Raw genomic sequence first — 21,217 nt, 5'->3', positions numbered from 1 at the left:
TTCAAACCTTTGACAACAAGAGAGGTAGAAACCATTGTCATTTGGGGGTGGGCAACATTGTGCATCATGACGTTGTCGCTTCCATCCTGTTGATCGTCTTTCCATGGCATCATCCTCGCGGCTAGGTGTCCGCTGGTTCTCCGCGCCACCGTACACGGTCATATATAGAACCAAAAATGTTGCCAAGGTGGTGTCTCCCACCTCTACCCTATTGTCAACCAAAAATGTTGCCAAGGTGGTGTCTCCCACCTCTACCCTATTGTCGTGTCTCCCGCGTCACCATCCTTCCATGTTCTTCAGCCCTAGCAGCAGCCACAGTGGTGTGCTCGTTCCCTTTGTATGAATGCGTGATTAATCCTTGCCCCATGATGGATTCTGCTCTGAATTGTCTTATACATGTTATACAATTTTGCTATGCATCTCATGCTCTATGGTGCATATTGTCCTGTAATATTTTGGTACAAATGTTTCAATTAGAATGTTTATTGTTATAAATGTGATTGAATGGCTCTATATTTTTCATGTTGTAATTAGAAAGTGATTCACTTGGGGAATCCTTCTCCCTTAGGCCTCGTTTGGTACGCGAGGGTTGGAGGGGATTTCAGAGGAGAATCCACGAGGGGCCCAGAAACCTCTACAATCCCCGACGGGCTGTTTGGTATGCGAGGTTTTGCTGGCCCAATCCACCCGATCCCCCCTCGATTCTCCTCGACCCACGCGGTTCAGAAGGCACGAGGAGGCCCTCGCGGAATTGGAGCCACGCGCGAGACCGGAGCCTGGTCCTCGCGCCGCCGTCGGCAGCAGCCTCCTCCTCGACACGCCGCCGTCGGCCGCAGCCTCCTCCTTGCGCCGCCGTCGTTCGAAAGGGATAGGCAAAGCAACACCCTCGCCGCCACTGAGAGGAGCCGCCCCGCCGCCGGATCTTCACCACCCCGCCGACGCCAGAGCGTCAACGTCCTCCGCCGGTTATTCCTGATGTGATTCCTCCCCTATCCCCACCTCTCCATCCCCTCCCCTAGAGTTAATTGCACAGAAGTACCACAATTCAGGCATCACATGCAGATTGGTACCACGATTGCTAATTTTTGCGTGTCAGTACCAACATTTGTCCAAATTTTTGCAAATTGGACTAAAACGCGTATTTATACGTATTGACGCCCGATCCGATAGGTCGGGCCCACCCGTCAGGTGCCACGCTGGCCAATCGGCGCGTGCCCGCGTGCTGACTAGGACGAGCCGGTGCGCTGCTGTCCTAACCGGCCCGGTCGCACCAGCTCCAGTCCGGCCGCACCATTCCCCTCCCCCTCCTCCTCCTCGCTCGAACCCTAGTCCATGGCGTCGGCGATTCCGCCAGTCGGCGGCGAGGGCGTCCACGGCAGCGGCGAGGGCGTCCACGGCGTCGGAGAGATGCCGTTCTGGCCTCCTAGCGGAACGGTTGGCGTCGACGGGGATGGCGGCGACGAGTCCAGCTCCGCGTACTCGACCGACGACGAGGAGTCGATGTTACTCACCATGGAGCAGCGGTTGCGGTTGGCGCATCAGTGGGTGGCGAACCCTAGCAGCAGCCATGAGTTGACGCATGGACTTGGCGGCGTGCTATAAGTACCCTTGTCCTACTCCTCTGATTCATCCAATTGGGCATTTTTAGGGTTTGTTCATCTTCTTCTTTATCTAGTTGGGGATTAGGTTTTATCCAATTGAAGTGACTAGACTAACCTAGTAACATAGTGTATTGCACTCTCAATTTAGTTCAATTACTGTGGCTCTCCAAATTGTTCTGTACTGTCTGGTACTGTAATTTAAGCTGTTTTGTACTTTACTGTTGCTCTCCAAAATTTGCTTTTGTGCTAAATTAGTAAATAATAGACTTACAGGTTACTTTAAATTGTAATGTACTGTACTGTTGCTCTCCAAATTAAGAGTAATTATAATGAATAAATGAAATTTAATTTTTTCTGTAGTTTGGATGAAGACATTTGGCAAGTAAGGATCCATTTTGATGCAAGAGAACCATTGGAGATGAAGCTGTGTGGTTCAGATATTACTTATCTGAATTTGGTTGCAGTGATGGAAACCCAAGGATTTAATGCATATGATTGTTTGTTTCACATTGAAAATCCATCTTTAGGAGAGAAAGGGCTAGATTTGGTAGACAGTCATGCAGAATTACGGATGATAAAGAGGAAGATCCAGGACAAATTGGTGCTTAATTTGCTAGTCAGGGCTTGTCCACCCCCTGATACTGATTTTGAGAGGCAACATTTTGAAAAGCCAGACTTGTCCACTGTGGTGTACCAAGAGCCTGTTGTTTATGATCTGAGTGAGCCTCCTATCTTAGCTGTTGATCAGGAAGGAGTAGTCTTTGAGAGTCAATGTAGCACACATCACCCTGTTGCTCCTGCTGGTGTTTGCACACAAGAAAGCAGAAATGCAACTAACAAGTTGAAAGCAGTTTTGGAAGAAGAAGAAGAGGGATATCAAGGATTTGAGGCTTATGAGGACAGTGATTCCTCTGATGAGGATGGTCAAATTGGAAGTTACCCTAATTACATGGTTGATGAAGAAGATGTAGAGGTGGAAGAGGGAAAGAGGCAGAGAGAGCTAGAAGTACAAGAGGAAGAATCAGATGATGATCAATCAGAAGAGGAAGAAATGCTGCATTATGAGGGTGACACTGAAGTTGAGGACCCATTTGAGGTAGAGGAAGATAGGACTTTTGAACAAGAAGAAGAAACTATAGTTGAACCTGTAAAGAAGAAGCAGAAGCTGCCAGTTAGAAGAGGCCCAACCACTAGGTCACATTGTAGTGAGCTACCAGAGGTTGAACCTGATTTCAGACCATCATCAGATGAAGAAGAGGAGGGGTTGTTGAGGGAGAGTGATGATGATGGTTTTCAGCCACTCTCTTTTGTCCTACGAAAGAAAAGGAAGAGTAGGGCAAAGAAAAGGCCTCCTAGGAAGTGGTACAATGAGAAAATGGAGCAACCACATGAGCAACTGTGTATGAAGTTGTGTTTTAGGGATCAGCATCAATTCAGAGAAGCTTTGTTGAATTTGCACATCACCCAGGCCAGGAATTTCAGGTATCACAGGAATTCAGATCAGAGGATAATTGTTGAGTGTACAGATAAAAAATGCCAGTTCTTAATGGTGGCAGCAGTTATAAAAGGGGAGAAAACATTTGTAATTAAGAAGATGAGACTAGAGCACACTTGCCCTAGTACCACTGAGACCACCAGGGTTAGTGCTAAGTGGCTAGCACAGAAATATGAGCATCTCTTTAGATCTGATATAACTACTGGTATTCAGACTATAATTGATGCATGCAATGAAAAATATGGTGTAGATGTGCCCAAGTGCATGGCATATAGGGCAAAGAACATAGCTATTGATGCTGTGTTAGGAGATCACAGGAAGCAATATCCTAGGCTTAAAGACTATGCTCAGACTGTCATGGACACAAACCCTGGGAGTAGAGTAATAGTCACTACTGTTACTCCAGTACCTAATGCAAAAATACCCCACCCAGGCCCAAGATTCCATGCCATGTTTTTTTGCCTTAATGGAGCAAGGGAGGGGTTTCTCAATGGGTGTAGGCCTTTCATTGGTTAGTTCTTGAACCTTGTGTGAACCATTTACATATTGTAGAGTACTCCATATTGTATCTCACTTGGAAATGTTGATTATGCAGGTGTTGATGGATGCTTCATTAAGCTCACTACAGGTGCTCAACTACTTGCTGCCACTGGTAGAGATGGCAACAACAACATATATCCACTGGCATTTGGCATAGTTGGTCAAGAGGACACTCAGAGTTGGTGTTGGTTTCTACACCAACTGAAAATTTGCCTAGGGGGAGAAGTGGGCAAGTTTGGAACTTATACTATAATGTCAGATAGACAAAAGGTATGTGTTTGCATATTTCATTCTGTTTTGAACAAGTGTTTGCATTAGCTTAGATTTTCAAATTGTTTGTAGCTTAGACTTGTTAAATTGTTTGTGTCAGGGGTTATTGAATGCAGTGAATGCTGTTTTTCCAAGTTGCAACCAAAGATTCTGCCTTAGACATTTATATGCAAATTTCCAAAATGCTGGGTTTAGGGGTGAAGATCTTAAGAAGTGCATGGATAATGCTAGCTATGCCTACAATGAACACAAATTTAATATTGCAATGAATGATCTTAGAGCTGAAAGTGAGGAAGCTTGGGAGTGGCTTACTGCAATACCAAAAAAAACATGGGCAAGGCATGCATTTGACACAAACTGCAAGACTGACTTGGTAGTGAACAACTTGTCAGAGGTGTTCAACAAGTACATTCTAGATGTTAGGAGAAAACCTATAAGGACAATGTGTGATGGGATAAAAGATAAGCAGATGGTGAGGTGGCACATGAAGAGAGAGAGAGTGTAAAGGAAGCAAGATGGGAGATAACACCTCATTACAGTGAGAAGCTAGAGATTGAGAAGGAGAGGGCCAGATACTGCAAGCCAATACAGGCAGGGGTCAACTTATGGCAAGTTACAAGTGGGCAGCAAACACATGCTGTCAACCTGGAACTTGAGACTTGTGGATGCAGGAAGTGGGACCTTAGTGGCATACCTTGCAACCATGCCATCTCTGCAATAAACAAGGCTAAAAGGAAACCAGAGGATTATGTCAGCAAATTCTTCAAGAAAGATTTTTATGCTGCAGCTTATGAACCAATGATCTTTCCTGTGCCTGGTGAGCATGATTGGACAAGGACCCCTGGTCCAGACATAGAACCACCTGCATTCAAAATCAAGAGAGGAAGAAGGAAAGAAAAGAGGATCAAGGGCAAATTTGAAGTACCAAAGCCAAAAGAAACTTCAAGAATGGGGACCATAACATGTGGCAATTGTGGTCTCCAAGGGCATAGGTACACAAACTGTCTTAAACAGTTGAAGCCTGAGCTAGCTTTGAGGAAGAATAAGCATGTGGTAATAATTTTTCACCTTCAAATATACTAATGTTTTCTTTCTTGTACATTTCTTTCTAGCATTATTAACTGTTTCCTTTTCTTTGCAAGGCTAATCCAAGTACCTCACAGCCAAGAGCTGCTGGTCCTTCTACTGCACCAACAGCAAGACAACCAAGACCTGCTGCTTCTGCTCCTACACCACCATCATCTGGAAGAAGAGGAGCTGGCAGAGGAGCTGGTGCTACTTCTACTACAACACCACCATCTGGCAGAGGAAGAGGAGCTGGCAGAGGAAGAGGAGCTGCTACTTCTACTACAACACCACCATCTGGAAGAGGAAGAGGAGCTGGCAGAGGAAGAGGAGCTGCTACTTCTACTACACCACCACCATCTGGAAGAGGAGCTGGCAGAGGCAGAGGAAGAGCTGGAAGAGGTGCTCCAATGCCATTCATTGCCCCAAGGCAATATGCTGACATTCCTACTGATGGCACACACACTGGATGGATGTCCTACTTCACTGCTAGCATGGGAGGTGGAGGAGCCATGTAATGTCAAATATTGTGGTGTTATTTTGGTTAAACTTGATGCTTGAGGTGGAGTACTGGTGGAGTACTCTAGTAATGTTGAACTTGATGCTTGTAATGTTTAACTGGATGGATATGTGGTTGAACTTTAGGTGATTATCTGAATGTTGAACTTTAGTTGGTTATCTGAACTTGCTACTGGATGCTGGTAATGAGAGTTGATTGTGACAAATCAGTACCACATTTGCAGATTATTGTGACAAATCAGTACCAATTCTGCTGCTAGCTGTTGCATGTCAGTACCAATATTGGGGCATCACATAACATGCAGTACCACATTTGGGGATTCTGACATGTGGGCCATCCACCTTTCCTACTATTAAAGTGTGACAGCACAAGATCTCACAGGAGTGTGGGGACGAAACTAGGGTTCATCCGCGCAGCCAAGGACAAATCTCAGAGGCGAGGCGCTGATTGGGGCCGGCGGCGGAGAGATGTCGTGGTCGTCCAGTGCCGGGTCCGCTCCCGGATTTCGTCGAGCTGCAGGAAGGAGGGGGGAGGAGTCGTGCTCGCCGGTGCGCTACCGCGAGAACCCAATGGCATACGAGCCTCCGGTGATGTGCCACTGTTCAACTCCGAGGAAGGCGCCAAGATGGATCTCCTGGAGCAGGCAGAACCCTGGTAGGAGGTACTACAGCTGCGTGGATGCTATGGTGAGTGCTGTTTTTTCCCTAATTTTCTTCCTCTTTCTTCTGTGCAATAATTTTTGGCAGCATGGTGAATTTGCTTGTGTATCTTAATAGCACGGTGGCTGTGGATTTGTGCAATGGCATGATGATCCATTGCCCACATTCTGGAGTGAGCTCATTGGGGATCTGCGTGATGAAGTATGGAGGCTTAAAGGTGCAACTGTTGCTAGATCTGAAGATCAATTTCCAATCCTGACTCCAAGTGAAGATGATGGCACAAGGGAGGCCATGTTTCTGTCTCTGCAAACTCAACTCAGAGAGAAGAATGCAGAGATTGCAGGGATTAGGGCCAAATTTCACAATGTGTTGTTTCTTTTCACTATATTTGTGCTTGGCTTAGTTGCAGGCAAGATATTAAGTTAGTTAGTTGCTTCAGTTGTAGCCAAGTTGTAATGGATCAAGTTGTAATGGATCAGTGAAGTTATCTTCTGATGCAATGAGATTTAGTGAGTCTTGTTCCTCTTTTATTGCAATGTACTGTCTGGTTTGCTGCAACATTGTCATAATGTACAATCTACATAATCAGCATAACCATAGCAATACATAACCATACATAATAAGAAACTGATCCATACATAGCAATACATAACCATTGTTCACAATACATAGAGGAGTTCCACTTCAAATGCATAGTTCATCCTTTTCTCACAAAAGGATGAATAGCATAACTACTACATACATACACAGCCATAGTTCACCATTAGTACAAGCATACAGTACACAACATTAGTTCCTAGATGCTAGGTCATTACACAACCATCATTCCCAAAAGGTCAGCAATGCCACTAATCTCATTTCATCTTCTTCACTTCTCCAAGATGGCTTGAATCCCCCTGAACTTCTCCTTCAACTTTTCATTCTGAAACTCTAACTGCCACTTCTCTTCAATATGCTTTTTATTTCCCTTAAGCAGATCAGCAACCTGAAGCTTCAACTCTAGCTTCTCTTGGGTGAGCTTCTCCTGACACTTAGTTAGCTCTGCATTCTTCAGCTCCAAATTCATACTAGCTTCAGTAAGCACTTGCTTCTCTTTCATTTTGTTCAACTTCAAGTTCTGAATGACTGTTGCTTGAGCTCTTGTCAGGTTGAGCAGCACCTCATACTTCTGAGTAAGTTGCTGGGTCTCTGCATCTTTCTTTGCCATCTTTGCCTTCATATCATCAGTCAGTTCTTTTCTTACCTCCTGCTGATATGTAATGGCAGACTGCAGATGCCTGAAATCCACCACCTTATCTTCCTGGAAGTTCATCAGCTCATGCACATCTTGGACTAGCTTGTCATAGTTGGCCTCCAGCTTGTTCTTCTCTTCTGTCAGATGGTGGATAGTGAAAGAATTCTCAAGATTGTCATTCACCCTAGCACTTTTGGCATCTTCAACCATTGCCCATAGCTTCAACAATGCATTCTGCATTGTTGGGGGCCACTGGTGATCAACCCATTCAACAAAGCCACAATTGCTACCTTCCTGCAAAAACAATAACAACAACAAAACAGTTCATACAGCAAGTAATTACACAAAATCACTGCAGTTGCCAAAAAGAATGTCTAAATTTAGCATCAGACCACTAAATTTAACAAGAGGAGCAACCACTTGAGTAGCTGACTGACTAGGTTCAGCCATTGTTCTAATGCAAAATATACTCATGCTTGACCTAAATAAGCTACTCTAACCACTATGAATCAAAATGTTGACACCAAGCAGAGTACTCCAGCAAACAGAGTTCAATATGGCACTGACCAAGTAAGAAAAAAAATCAGTATGCCTACAATCCTACAATACATACCGGCTGTGCACATGCTAAAAACCTCCTGCCAGTGTCTGTTCCTTCAAAGGCAACAAGCCTCTCAGATGCCATGCCGTGCTTCTCACATGGAGACATCACATCCAGCTCAAGCCCCTTGTAATCTGGATCTTCAATGGTGAAAGGAACCTGCAGAAGCTCGCACAAAGACAATGGCCAAATCAAAACCTAGCGAAATCAACCAAATCAAGAAATCCCAAATATGAAACCCTAACCCTAACCCTGTACTGACCTCGTTGAGACCGTCTGTGGAGGAAGAATGCATGTACGGGGGGCTAGAATGGTCGTCGCTGCTTTCGTCCTCCAAAACCATGGCGACGGCGGGGTGGTGCGGCGGCCGGCCGGCTGTCGGGACGCGGTCGGCGGCGATGGAGGAAATGAGCGAGGAGGAGGAGGGGGAGGGGAATGGTGCGGCCGGGCTGGAGCTGGTGCGACCGGGCCGGTTAGGACAAAAGCGCACCGGCTCGTCCTAGTCAGCACGCGGGCACGCGCCGATTGGCCAGCGTGGCACCTGACGGGTGGGCCCGACCTGTCGGATCGGGCGTCAATACGTATAAATACGCGTTTTAGTCCAATTTGCAAAAATTTGGACCAATGTTGGTACTGACACACAAAAATTAGCAATCGTGGTACCAATCTGCATGTGATGCCTGAATTGTGGTACTTCTGTGCAATTAACTCCCTCCCCTACAAACCCTAGAGCTGGCTCTTCTTGCTCCTCGTCCGACACCCAGCGGGCATGGCTCGATCTGAATAGTTTGTTGCGTCCATCGATGAGACTTCCTGCCTCCATGGTCATCCCTCTCCTCTCCTGAAAATCATTGGAACCCGGCTCTTGTGAGAACCAGTTCCTTGATTTGAATTTTGATAGAAGTGTGGGTTTTCATGTTGACAGAAATTAAGGTGTTTCTGGATGAGCTTTTACATTGACAGTTAACCAAGGTCCCTGGATGAACTTTTTCACATGAACATTGTTTAGTTTTGTCTGTCAACATAAATAAAAAACCCAAAATTATGGACTAGAAGCAAGGTCCCCGGCTGACAGTAAATAATTAGAGGGATTTAAATAATTAGAGTGTGGTTTGTCCAGCCTGCGTAGTAGGTCAATGGATATTGATATTGTTGGTATTGTTGGTTCAATGGATACTGATATTGTTGGTCCTGTCCCTTTGTTTCAATGGATACTGATATTGTTGGTTCCTTGTTAGTATGATTTGTTTTGGTCCCCATCCATAAATTGAGTCCAAGTCAATCAAATTATGTTGTGGATACGAAGAATTGTTGCAAGATTAGTTTTACACCATTTTAATTCAATAAGGAAATCCATCCCTGTCAAACAATGTTTTGTACGAAGGGGATGTGTGGCTGGAAGATGATTTGAGGTTTCAAGGGGATTGGGAGGAAGAGGGGGATTCACCAAATCCCCTGAAATCCCCTCCTCACCAAACTTTTCAAATCCACTCCTACCAAACGAGGCCTTAGGAGGTATCAGTAACCATACAGGATTCAACTCCCATAGGAGATAGCCTGCAGGCATTGCTCTGGTGACCAAGCTCGTGTCATGTGAGTAGTAAAAAACTGACCCACGTATCGCTCGGGAGGGGTGACACGGGAGATCCCAATCGACACCGCCAGGTCCCCATCCACACCGGAGCCACCCTCGCCGCCGTCGGTTGCCGCGGTGGCGGCGGGCTTGCCTCCTTGGGCACGACGCTCCCATCCAGCAGCCGACGTCTCCTCTCTGCTTGGTGGTTTGTTCCGTGAGGCGAACGACATATACCTTTCCTGTTGCTTGGAAGTAGTCGTCCGGTAACTGCATGGCAACATCGAGGGAGCTTAGAGGGAGGATGCTCAAGGACGAGTGGCCTCCAGATGTAGGCATGTGGCCTGCATCGGGTCATGTCACCGGGCCGTGTACGTGGGCTGTCTCTGGAATGGAGCTCCAGATCGAACCAGAATCTCGAGCAGTGGTGGCGGGGGCAAGGGCCAGGCGGCTGGATTTCCTCACGGATCTAGTTCCTCCCATGGCGCTTCGCCAGCTACTACGATGGGCTGCTTCCCGTCGTTGCCCGACGAGCTCTCGGCCCACTGAATCGCTCCCCTGCTCGTCTATATTCCAGACAAACGCCACCAGCTCCGCCTCCTTGATGCATCCTCCCCTCACCGCTGCTAGTGTGCCGCTGAGCAAAGCCCTTGCGGCGGCTTGCGGCGGGGCGATGATTTGGAGTTGATCACGGTGATGACCACTATGGTTGCACATCAGGAGGTGGTGATGGTAATGGTGGGTCCGTGTGGTGCAGAGGGTCTCCCTGAGAAAAGTAGACAGTAAAAGCCAAAATAGACCTTTTTAAAGCAAAATAGACTTCTTGACAGTGGGTCCCGCGGGAAACCGACGAGGGATGGTCACAATAAAGTATACAAATCATAGGTTTCATGTACGGTTCTAAAATAGCGGTGGGAACTGTGATATTTTTAGAGAATTTTATGACTTAGTGCGGATGGATGCATTTTTGGAAGGAACAAACGAGGATAAGATAAAATTTCTTTCAATTTTTTTATCCAAGTGAGCCCAGGGAAATAGGTAAAAGAAATTTCCATCCAAGATTTAATAACTGATCCATTCTCATCCTCGGTAAAGTCCATTCGAGTCACTTGTTGACTCACGATTACGCCTGTTACCGAGGATGAGAATGGATTAGAGTCACTTGTTGACTCACGATTACGCCTGTTACCGAGGATGAGAATGGATCAGTTATTAAATCTTGAGGCTTTGTCAGATGCGGCAGTTGGGCCTATGCGCGGGTTCTTGTTGGATTGCATGACCTCAGGCATGATTGCGGTGGCCACGAAAAGGGCTTTGTGAGGTTTCTTCCTCCAGATTCGCTGGTTGACTTTCGACGCGAGATGCAAACTATGGACGACAATTTGACGCGGACGAATGATTGTGCAACGACGGCGATCGTGCATCACATGCGGCTGCTTGGATCGCGGAAAAGTGGTGGGGACAACACTTGTGAAATTCATGGCAGTGCTACTCGAGCACCCGGTCTCGAGCTCCGCGATGAAAGCCTAGGTCTGACCCGAGTTGGTTATACCTTGCAATGCCGATGTTTTTATGTCGTTACCTTGTTGAAGACATTGCTCGGATATGCTTAGACAGATTTTTTAGGATGAAAATCTAGATGCTAACCTTGATTGGTTGACTCCGGTGACGCGACACTTGAGCATTATCCCTTCCCGAAGGAGTTGATATTGAAGAACCATGGAGTCCATGTGGTGTCATGAGATAGTTGGTGCATGATATGATCATTGTTATTGTGACGCCCCCGATTCAATCATACACTAATCATGCACGCAAACGTGTACGATCAAGATCAGGAACTCACGGGAAGATATCGCAACACAACTCTAAAAGTAAAATAAGTCATACAAGCATCATATTACAAGCCAGGGGCCTCGAGTGATCGAATACAAGTGCTCGGACATAAACAAGTCAGCGGAAGCAAAAACATCTGAGTACAGACATAAATTAAACAAGTTTCCATAAGATGGCTAGCACAAACTAGGATACAGATCGAAAGAGGCACAAGCCTCCTGCCTAGGATCCTCCTAAACTACTCCTGGTCGTCGGCGGCCTGAACGTAGTAGTAGGCACCATCGGTGCAGTAGGGGTTGTCATCGACAGTGGCGTCTGACTCCTGGGCTCCATCATCTGGTTGCGACGTCCGGGAAGAAGAGGAAAAGGGGGGAAAAGAGGGAGCAAAGCAACCGTGAGTATTCATCCAAAGCACTCGCAAGCAAGGAGCTACACTACATATGCATGGGTATCTGTGTAAAGAGGCAATATCGGTGGACTGAATTGAAGAATGCCAGAATAAGAGGGGGATAGCTAGTCCTATTGAAGACTACGCTTCTGGCAACCTCCATCTTGCAGCATGTAGAAGAGAGTAGATGGTAAGTTCACCAAGTATCATCGCATAGCATAATCCTACCCGGCGATCCTCCCCTCGTCGCCCTATGGGAAAGCGATCACCGGTTTGTCTCTGGAACTTGTCCGGGTGTGTTTTATTAAGTATCGGGTTCTAGTTGTCATAAGGTCAAGGTACAACTCCGAGTCGCCTGTTACCATGGACATGGCTATTCGAATAGATCAACTTCCCTGCAAGGGTGCACCACATTTCCCGACACGCTCGATCCCTCTGGCTGGGAACACTCTCATAGGTCATGTCCGACCTCGGGAGATCAACACGTCCCAACCCTACCTAGGCCTAACAGAGAGGTCAGCACGCCGGTCTAAATCCTAAGCGCGCAGGGGTCTGGACCCATCGCCCATTGCACACCTGCACGTTGTGTGGGTTGCCGAAAACAGACCTAGCCTCCCTAATACAAGAGCAGGCATTCCAGTCCAATCCGGCCTGCGCCGCTCAGACGCTGATGTCTAGAAGGCTTCGACTGATACCACAACGCCGGTTGCACATATCTTGTCCCACGTGGCGGTTAGTGCGTATAAGGTCAACGACCCAACACAGATCAAATACCAAGATCTCATTAAGCGTGTTATTTTGAAGTAACCGCGGACGCCGATCAGGGCCAGGCCCACCTCTCACTGAGGTGGTCTCATCCTGCCATGTCGCTCCTCCACAAAGATCCACTCAGAGGGCCGTTGGAAAAGTATGTCCTGTTAGCTCCCAATCCATGAATCAACCGCAGGTACTCAACGAGCCGACCCGACTTTAGTCACCACATGCATCACATAGTATGTATAAAAGTATATACCCGTGATCACCTCCCAAGTGATCACGACCCGATAGTATAGCAAGGCAGACGGGCAAGAATGTAGGGCCACAAATGATAAACTAGCATCCTATACTAAGCATTTAGGATTGCAGGTAAGGTATCAACAACTGTAGCAAAAATGACAGGCTATGCAACAAAATAGGATTAACCGAACAGTAACATGCTACACTACACTAATGCAAGCAGTAGAGGGAAGAATAGGCGATATCTGGTGATCAATGGGGGGCTTGCCTGGTTGCTCTGGCAAGAAGGAGGGGTCGTCAACTCCGTAGTCGACCGGGGCAGCAGCGGCGTCGGTCTCGTAGTCTACCGGAGAGAAGAGGGGGAAGTAAAACTAAATATAATGCAATGAAAGCAATACAAAGCGTAACATGGCAATACTTGGAGCTAGGTTGCCCCCAACGCGGTAGTAGGTGATACTGGCGAAGGGGGGAAACATCCGGGAAAGTATTCCTGGCGTTTCACGTTTTCGGACAGATGAACCGGAGGTGAAATGTTGCACGTTCGCTATGCTAGGGATGTGTGGCTGACAAACAGACCGCGTATTTGGATTCGCCTCATCGTTCTGAGAAACTTTCATGTAGAAAGTTTTTCAATCCGGGCTACGGTTGAATTCCTATGAATTTCTGAAGTTTTCTGAGAATCTCCAAAATTCTGCTAGGTCTGAGAAGACCTCAGTTTTAAACACCACTTAGCCGTTTTACGGAGGCTATTGCTATTGATCTGTACATCCTATAATTTTGTGCCTTATATCAATCGTGAGCATTTTCTGCGATCTACATGTTAGTATCCCTTTTATCCATATTAGAGCTCATTAGTTTGATCATCAATAGCTCTAAAGTAGCCATGAAAATAAAGCTGTTTTCAGTCTTTCACTTAACAGAACTTAGACTTTTGTCATTTTCATAGCATTTAAACCTCACACCTTTTGAATTTGGTCCAGTGAAATGTTTTGAACCTTGTCAAGTGTACTACATATCCTATAATTTTTACCCACATTGGGAAAAGTTTTGTTGTTGTCTTACTGCAGTTCAGGGCGCTAATTGATGCAGTTTTAGAAAAGCTAGCTACTGCTACAGTAACATTCAGTTTACTGTAGCAGCAACCTCAGAGCAACAAACCGCAGCGGCAGGAGCGGCCGCAAGCGCGAGCGGGCAGCCGCGGGCGCGGGCACGCGCAGACAGATAAGGGAGGCCACGACGGTCGGGCGCAGCGGCGCGACCGGTGCAACCGGCCAGCACGGTCCGAGATCAGCGTCAAGCGAATGGGGGAGGCCACGGCGGTCGGGAGCAGCGGCGTGGCCAGTGCGACCGGCCAGCACGGGCCTCGGTCAGCGGCAGGCGACTGGGGGAGGCTAGTGCGGGTGGCGCGGCACGGTAATAGCGGGGCAGCGGCGGCTGTAGTGACGAGTAGGAGGTGGCGCAGGGCGAAGCAGCAGCACAGCCGCGGCAGGCGAGCAGATGCGGCAGCAAGCAGCCGAGCAGAGCAAGGCAACGGAGGCGGGGCGAGCACGGCGCAACCGCAAGAAGGAGAAGAGGGCGGGGCGCGGTGTGAGCAGGGGGCTAGGGGAGCAGAGGTGCGTGCGGGGAACGGTGTGGCTGGACGTGGCCGCATTCGACGGCGGCGAGCTCACGGACGACGCTGGAGTTCAGGTGCGGTGGGTTCCGGCAAAACAGGGCATGGCGAGCGGCGGGGTTAGGTGCGTTGGGTTGCTGGCGCCACGCTGAACGCGGCGAAGGGCTCAAACGCGTGTTGCGGTAGCCATGGTGTCGGCGACAGCGGAACGGTGGCCGAAGCTACGGGCGGTGGGGAGAACATGCTGGAGCTTGAATCCGAGCTCGGAAAGGCACATGGGGTTGGCGGAGCTCACAGTGGTGCTAATAACGAGCTCGAGGAGGCTGGGCTCGTTAGAGGGGAGCGGATGGACGCGGTGACCACGGCAGATGTCGGTGAAGGGAACTGTCACGGGCGGCGTCATGGAGGCTCCCTGTATTCGATCTTGTGGCGTGGTCGACAAAGAGGAGACCTCCAAGGGGCAGCCAGTGGCCACGGCGACGGCGAAGACAAGGTGACGGTAGCGGGCGGTCGAGCTCGGGAGAAAGAGCGTGAGGCGCGAGGGGAAGGATGGGGATGTGCTTGGGTTCGCCAGAGAGCACGAGGGGGATCTTAATTGTTGAACATGCGTACATGTACATGAGTACATGTATGTAGGTCTAGGTCATGTATGCAGTACCTGAAGTATTTGTCTCCCTCTGTATGTACGTGTATCTTAGGAGACAAGATACCGGTCGCATCCCTTGTACCTATATATAGGTGCCTAGTGCACAATCAATCAATTATCGACGCACCAAATCATTCTCTACATGGTATCTATTGCAAGTCGATCTTCCAACTTCCGCTAACCCTAGCCGCCGCCTCGGGCCGCCGCCGCCGCCGCAATCTCCCGCCGCCGCCGCCCCAAGCCGCCGCCTCCACCTCTCCTCCCCGCGCGCCTTCCTTCCACCGCACACCTACCTCCCCACGCCGCGCCGCCCCTCCCCGCCGCTCCACCTGCCTCCCGCCTCCCTCCCCACGATTCCGCCGCCATGTCGTCCAACGCCTCCACCTACTCCAACCCCTTCGCCGTCGACCCCGCCGAGATCCGCGACATCAACGTCCACGCACGCGTCTCCGTCATCCTCAACGCCTCCAACTCCACGTACTTCGCGTGGAAGACGTACTTCACGCTGCTCTTCCGCGAGAACAATCTCGTGGACCACATGGATGGCACCATGGACTCCTGCGCCATGGTGGACGAGGCCGAGTGGACCGCGATCGACGCCACGATCATCCGGTGGTTCTTCACCACCATCTCCAAGCACTTGTTCCACACGGTCGTGAGCGCCGCCGACGACGCCCGCGCCATGTGGGTCAAGCTGAACGGCCTCTTCACCGACAACAAGCTTCAGCGCCGCGGTTTTTTGCAGCAGGAATTTTTTGACTGTCACCAGGATGAATAGTCCATTGATGACTACTGCCGCCGCCTGAAAACGTTGGCGGTCAAGCTCCGTAACATTGGAGCCAAGGTGGACGACGACCTCCTCCTTAGCACACTCACCGCCGGCCTCAACAAGGACTACGGCAACGCCGCCTCCAACCTCACCTTGATGCCGGAGCCCTCCTTCCCCAAGTTTGTGGCGTACTTGAGGTTGGAGGAGCGCCGGATGAAGGGGGTCAAGAAGCGCGTGCAGCACCACGCCCTCGCCACCGGCACCTCACGCGGCGCCCCTCCACTGGCCGCCCGACACGCGCTGCGCCAGCAGCCGCCGCCCGCTGTGCCTCCGGGGTACTTCCCCCTCCCGCCCGCGCCTCCCGCCCCTCCCACTGCCCCCTAGCAGCCGGGTGGCGGGTGCCGCGGCAACCGCCGCGGGGTCGGCCACAAGCAGCAACAGGCGCCGGGGGGGCCTCGTCAGCAGCAGCAGCAGGTGACTCCCCCATGGACGTACGACACCAACCCGTGGACCGGCATCGTCCACGCGTACTCCATGCCGGTCCCTCGGGCTCCGGCTCTGGGCATCCTTGGCCCCCGCCCGGCGGGTCACCAGGCCCTCTGCGCTACGCAGAACGCCGCTCCTTACAGCGGCTATGGTGCCGCCCCCCGTCAGCGCTCGCCTACGGGTCCGCGCCGGCCTATGGCGCCGCCGCCGCGCCGGCTTATGGGGCCGCGCCCGCCTATGGCGCTGCTGCTTCGGCCTTCGGGGCTTCCTCCGTGCCGGCCTACGGAGGGTTCTACCCTCCTCAGGTGCCGCCGCCGTGGGACCCGGCCTTGCTCCCTGCACTGCACTACGCCCCATCACCGAGCTCCTATGGTGGCGGTGGTGACTGGTACATGGACTCGGGCACCACTGCTCACATGACTGCTCATCCCGGTAACCTCACGTCTACCACTCCTGTTCATACTCCCACCTGTATCACCGTAGGTAACGGTTCCTCCCTACCCATTACTCACGTTGGTCATATGTCTTTTCCTTCTACTTCCATTCCTGTGCATATGTCTAATATTCTTGTGTCTCCTAACTTAGTCACTAATCTCGTTTCTGTTCGTCGCCTTGCTCGTGAGAATCCTATAACTGTTGAATTTGACGATATCGGTTTTTCTGTGAAGGACGCCCATTGAGGGAATCCTGGACTAGGGGGTGTCCGGATAGCCGAACTATCACCATCGGCCGGACTCCAAGACTATGAAGATACAAGATTGAAGACTTCGTCCCGTGTCCGGATGGGACTTTCCTTGGCGTGGAAGGCAAGCTTGGCGATACGGATATGTAGATCTCCTACCATTGTAACCGACTCTGTGTAACCCTAGCCCTCTCCGGTGTCTATGTAAACCGGATGGCTTTAGTCTGTAGGACGAACAACAATCATACCATAGGCTAGCTTCTAGGGTTTAGCCTCCTTGATCTCGTGGTAGATCTACTCTTGTAACACACATCATCAATATTAATCAAGCAGGACATAGGGTTTTTACCTCCATCAAGAGGGCCCAAACCTGGGTAAAATATCGTGTCCCTTGTCTCCTGTTACCATCCGCCTAGATGCACAGTTCGGGACCCCCTACCCGAGATCCGCCGGTTTTGACACCGACTTGGTGCTTTCATTGAGAGTTCCTCTGTGCCGTCGCAATCAGGAAGGATGCCTTTTCCCGTCTTTAAAGACGGCGCCGTCGTCAAGGAAGCTTTGGCCGCCGGCCAAACTATCCGGCTAGGTGGTTTTCTTATGACCGCCTGTTCGGCCACCGCTCCGACGGTGACCTCTCAGGTCATCAAAAGCGATCTTCACGTCTTCACGCCGCCGGCCAAACGAGCTCTTGGATCGCATCGCCGCCCTGGGAGTCGCTACAGACTACGATTAGATTGGTCTTAAAACCGATCTGAGAGAAATTAACTCTCCCCAGGCCACCCACCACGTTGTTGTGGTAGAGGAACAATGCGGCGACTCCTCTTCTATGTTAAAAACCAGCTATGTCCGGATTCCCGATCCCTTCATGCCGGATTCCCGCGGAGGGACGGACGTCAATCAAATACTGAACGTAAAGTCAGGCATCGGACCATATTTGTTGGAAGGCATCCAACAAACCAAGCTTCCAAATCCGGAAACTTCTTGGCCTTTGAGCCTCAGATCGGGCGGGGTTCCGAACTTAATTCCACCCGCCCACCCAAACATAAGCGATCTATCTCAAATACGGCAAGAGCCCGATGAAATAGTACATCATTACTGGGCCAGATTCCTCCTGGTTATGAACAGGATAAAGGACTGCCGTGAAGAAAGCGCGATTCCAATTTTTTGCAACAATTGCACGAACAAGGGAATCATAAACGCCATAAGTCGTCAAGAAGTTACACGCTTCACCGACCTAGCGACCATTGTACAAAAATACTGTGCGATGGAGAGCGCCTGGAAAACCGAAACCAGGTTTTGGGACAATCCGGCCCTGAATACAACCCCAGTCCGAAATAAAAGGGCGCGTCATACTCAAGCACCTGGATTAAAAACCAAAAAGCAAAAACCCCCTAAAGGGCATGGAACCGTACTGGAGGGATGGCTCAACAGACCCTGCAAAATCCACAGTACGGAGGGCACCACTCCAACACATAGCCTTCGAGCATGTTGGATACTACGGCAAGTGGCCAAAAGTGGCGAAGGCTTTCTAGCCCCGGACAACCAGCCCAACAGTACTAGTACGGTATTAAAAATCTTCGAGACTTTCGCGTCAAATAACATGCAGAAGCGAACAATCCGCAGCCTCGCCGAAGTCTACCAAGTAGCAACAACGAATCCATGGAGCGACACAGCTATCACCTTCAATGCCAGCGACGAACCTAAATTCCGAACAACTCGAGCACCAGCCGCATTGGTCCTCAGTATGATAGTGGACGACTTTCGTCTTACCAAGGTACTCATGGATGGCGGCAGCGGATTAAACCTCATCTATGAGGAAACTCTTCAAAAAATGGAAATTGACTGGAGCCGCATTGAGCGAAGCAGCACAACCTTCAGGGGAATAATCCCTAGTCGAGAAGTACACTGCACAGGAAAAATCACACTAGACGTAGTGTTCGGCTCGCCGGACAACTAGAGGTCTGAAGAGGTCACGTTCCAAGTGGCCCCATTCTGCAGAGGATATCACGCCTTGTTAGGGCGAGAGGCATTCACAATCTTCCAAGCTATACCCCATTACGGGTACATGAAGCTCAAAATGCCCGGGCCCAATGGAATAATCACTCTCGTCAGTGATCCAGATATAGCACTCCGCGCTAAAAATAATACAGCTGCACTGGCCCTAGAGGCATTATCCGAAGCCCTAGCGGCAGAGGAACTCACTGCGCTGCGCTCCATGGTGGATAGGGACGATGTGATACTCGATAAGAGGTCTAAGTCCACCTCTTTTAAACCAGCAGATGAAATAGTCAAATTCCAGGTCCATCCAATGGACCCCACAAAGACGGCCTCCATTGGGGCACAATTAAATCCTGATGTAGAAACCGCACTACGAGAATTCCTTTGGGAAAATTGGGACATTTTCGCCTGGCACCCTTCAGACATGCCAGGAATCCCACACAGGCTGGCAGAGCACAGCTTAAATATCCTAAAAGGATTCAAGCCAGTCAAACAGGCTCTTCGGCGATTTTCCGAACCCAAAAGACAGGCAATGGGAGAGGAGCTAGCCAAACTCTTAGAAGCCGGATTCATCAGAGATATCAAACATCCGGACTGGCTAGCCAACCTGGTAATGGTACCAAAAAAGGACAAATCCTGTCGCCTTTGTGTCGATTTCAAAGACCTTAACAAGGCCTGTCCAAAGGAACCTTTCCCTCTCCCTCGCATCGACCAAATCATCGATGCTACCGCATGGCACGATTCATTGTGCTTCCTCGACGCATACTCCGGATACCATCAAATCAAGATGGCGGAAAAAGACCAGGCTGCAACGGCATTTATTACTCCATACGGACCATTCTGCTTCAACACAATGCCCTTCAGACTCAAAAACACCGGCGCAACATATCAGCGCATGATTCAGACATGTCTGGCCACCCAGATAGGCAAAACAGTAGAGGCATACGTAGACGATGTGGTCGTCAAGACCAAACACATCGAAACTCTAGTAGACGACTTGAGGGTGACATTCGACAACCTCCGAGCATATGACATTAAGCTCAACCCGGAAAATGGTGTTTTCGGCATGCCAGCCGGAAAGCTCTTGGGCTTCATTGTATCCGGTAGAGGAATTGAAGCAAACCCAGCCAAGATCCGAGCTCTGTCACAATTGGATATCCCAAAAGACCTCAAGCAAATACAAAAACTAACTGGATGCGTGGCGGCTCTAAGACGCTTCATCTCCCGTTTGGGAGAAAAGGCACTGCCCCTCTATCGCCTCCTCCGGCGCACCGAACACTTCGAATGGACGGATGCTGCCACGGCCAGACTCGAAGAAATTAAAGCCGTATTGGCAACAAATCCGGTCCTGGCCGCGCCCAACCTGGGTGAACTGATGTTGTTATATATCGCAGCAACACATCAAGTTGTCAGCGCGGTACTCATCGTCGAACGAGAAACAGAAGGGCACAAATTCCCTCTTCAAAAACCAGTGTACTACGTATCCACTGTCTTAACTCCATGCAAGTCCCGGTACCCACACTATCAAAAGATAGCGTACGTGGTGTTCATGGCATCCCGGAAGCTGCGACACTACTTTCAAGAGTGTTCCATAACGGTGGCCTCCGAAGTACCTCTCAACGACATTATAAACAATCGCGATGCGACGGGCAGGATTGCAAAATGGGCCATTGAGCTCTTACCATTTGATATAACCTACAAACCACGGCGAGCTATCAAGTCGCAAGTTCTGGCTGACTTCATCGCCGAATGGACCGAAGCCGAACTCCCTAAAGAGTACGGCGCATACTCCAATTGGATCATGCATTTCGACAACTCCAAAATGTTGGCTGGCTTGGGAGCTGGCGTCGTCTTGACGTCCCCAACCGAAGACACAGTCCAATACGTGCTTCAAACAGTGTACACGGACTCCAACAATGCAGCCGAATATGAGGCCCTTCTACATGGCCCCCGGATGGCAATCTCCATGGGTATTCAACGCCTAGAGGTGCGCGGGGATTCAAACCTCGCAATATCCCAAGTAAATGGAGACTTTGATGCCAAGGATCCCAAAATGGCAGCCTACCGTAACGCTGTCCTAAAAATGTCAGCCCGGTTCGAAGGACTCGAATTCCACCATGTAGCCTGGGATAATAACCAGGCAGCAGACGTGTTGGCACGCATCGGCGCAAAACGCGACGCCGTCCCTCCAAACATCTTCCTGGAGCGGCTCTTTAAGCCATCCGTATTATGGGAAGAGGAGTCCGGAA

Source organism: Triticum aestivum, chromosome 7B, assembly GCF_018294505.1.
Source record: "Triticum aestivum cultivar Chinese Spring chromosome 7B, IWGSC CS RefSeq v2.1, whole genome shotgun sequence".
NCBI lineage: Eukaryota > Viridiplantae > Streptophyta > Magnoliopsida > Poales > Poaceae > Triticum > Triticum aestivum.
Note: the sequence above shows the minus strand (reverse complement) of the source record.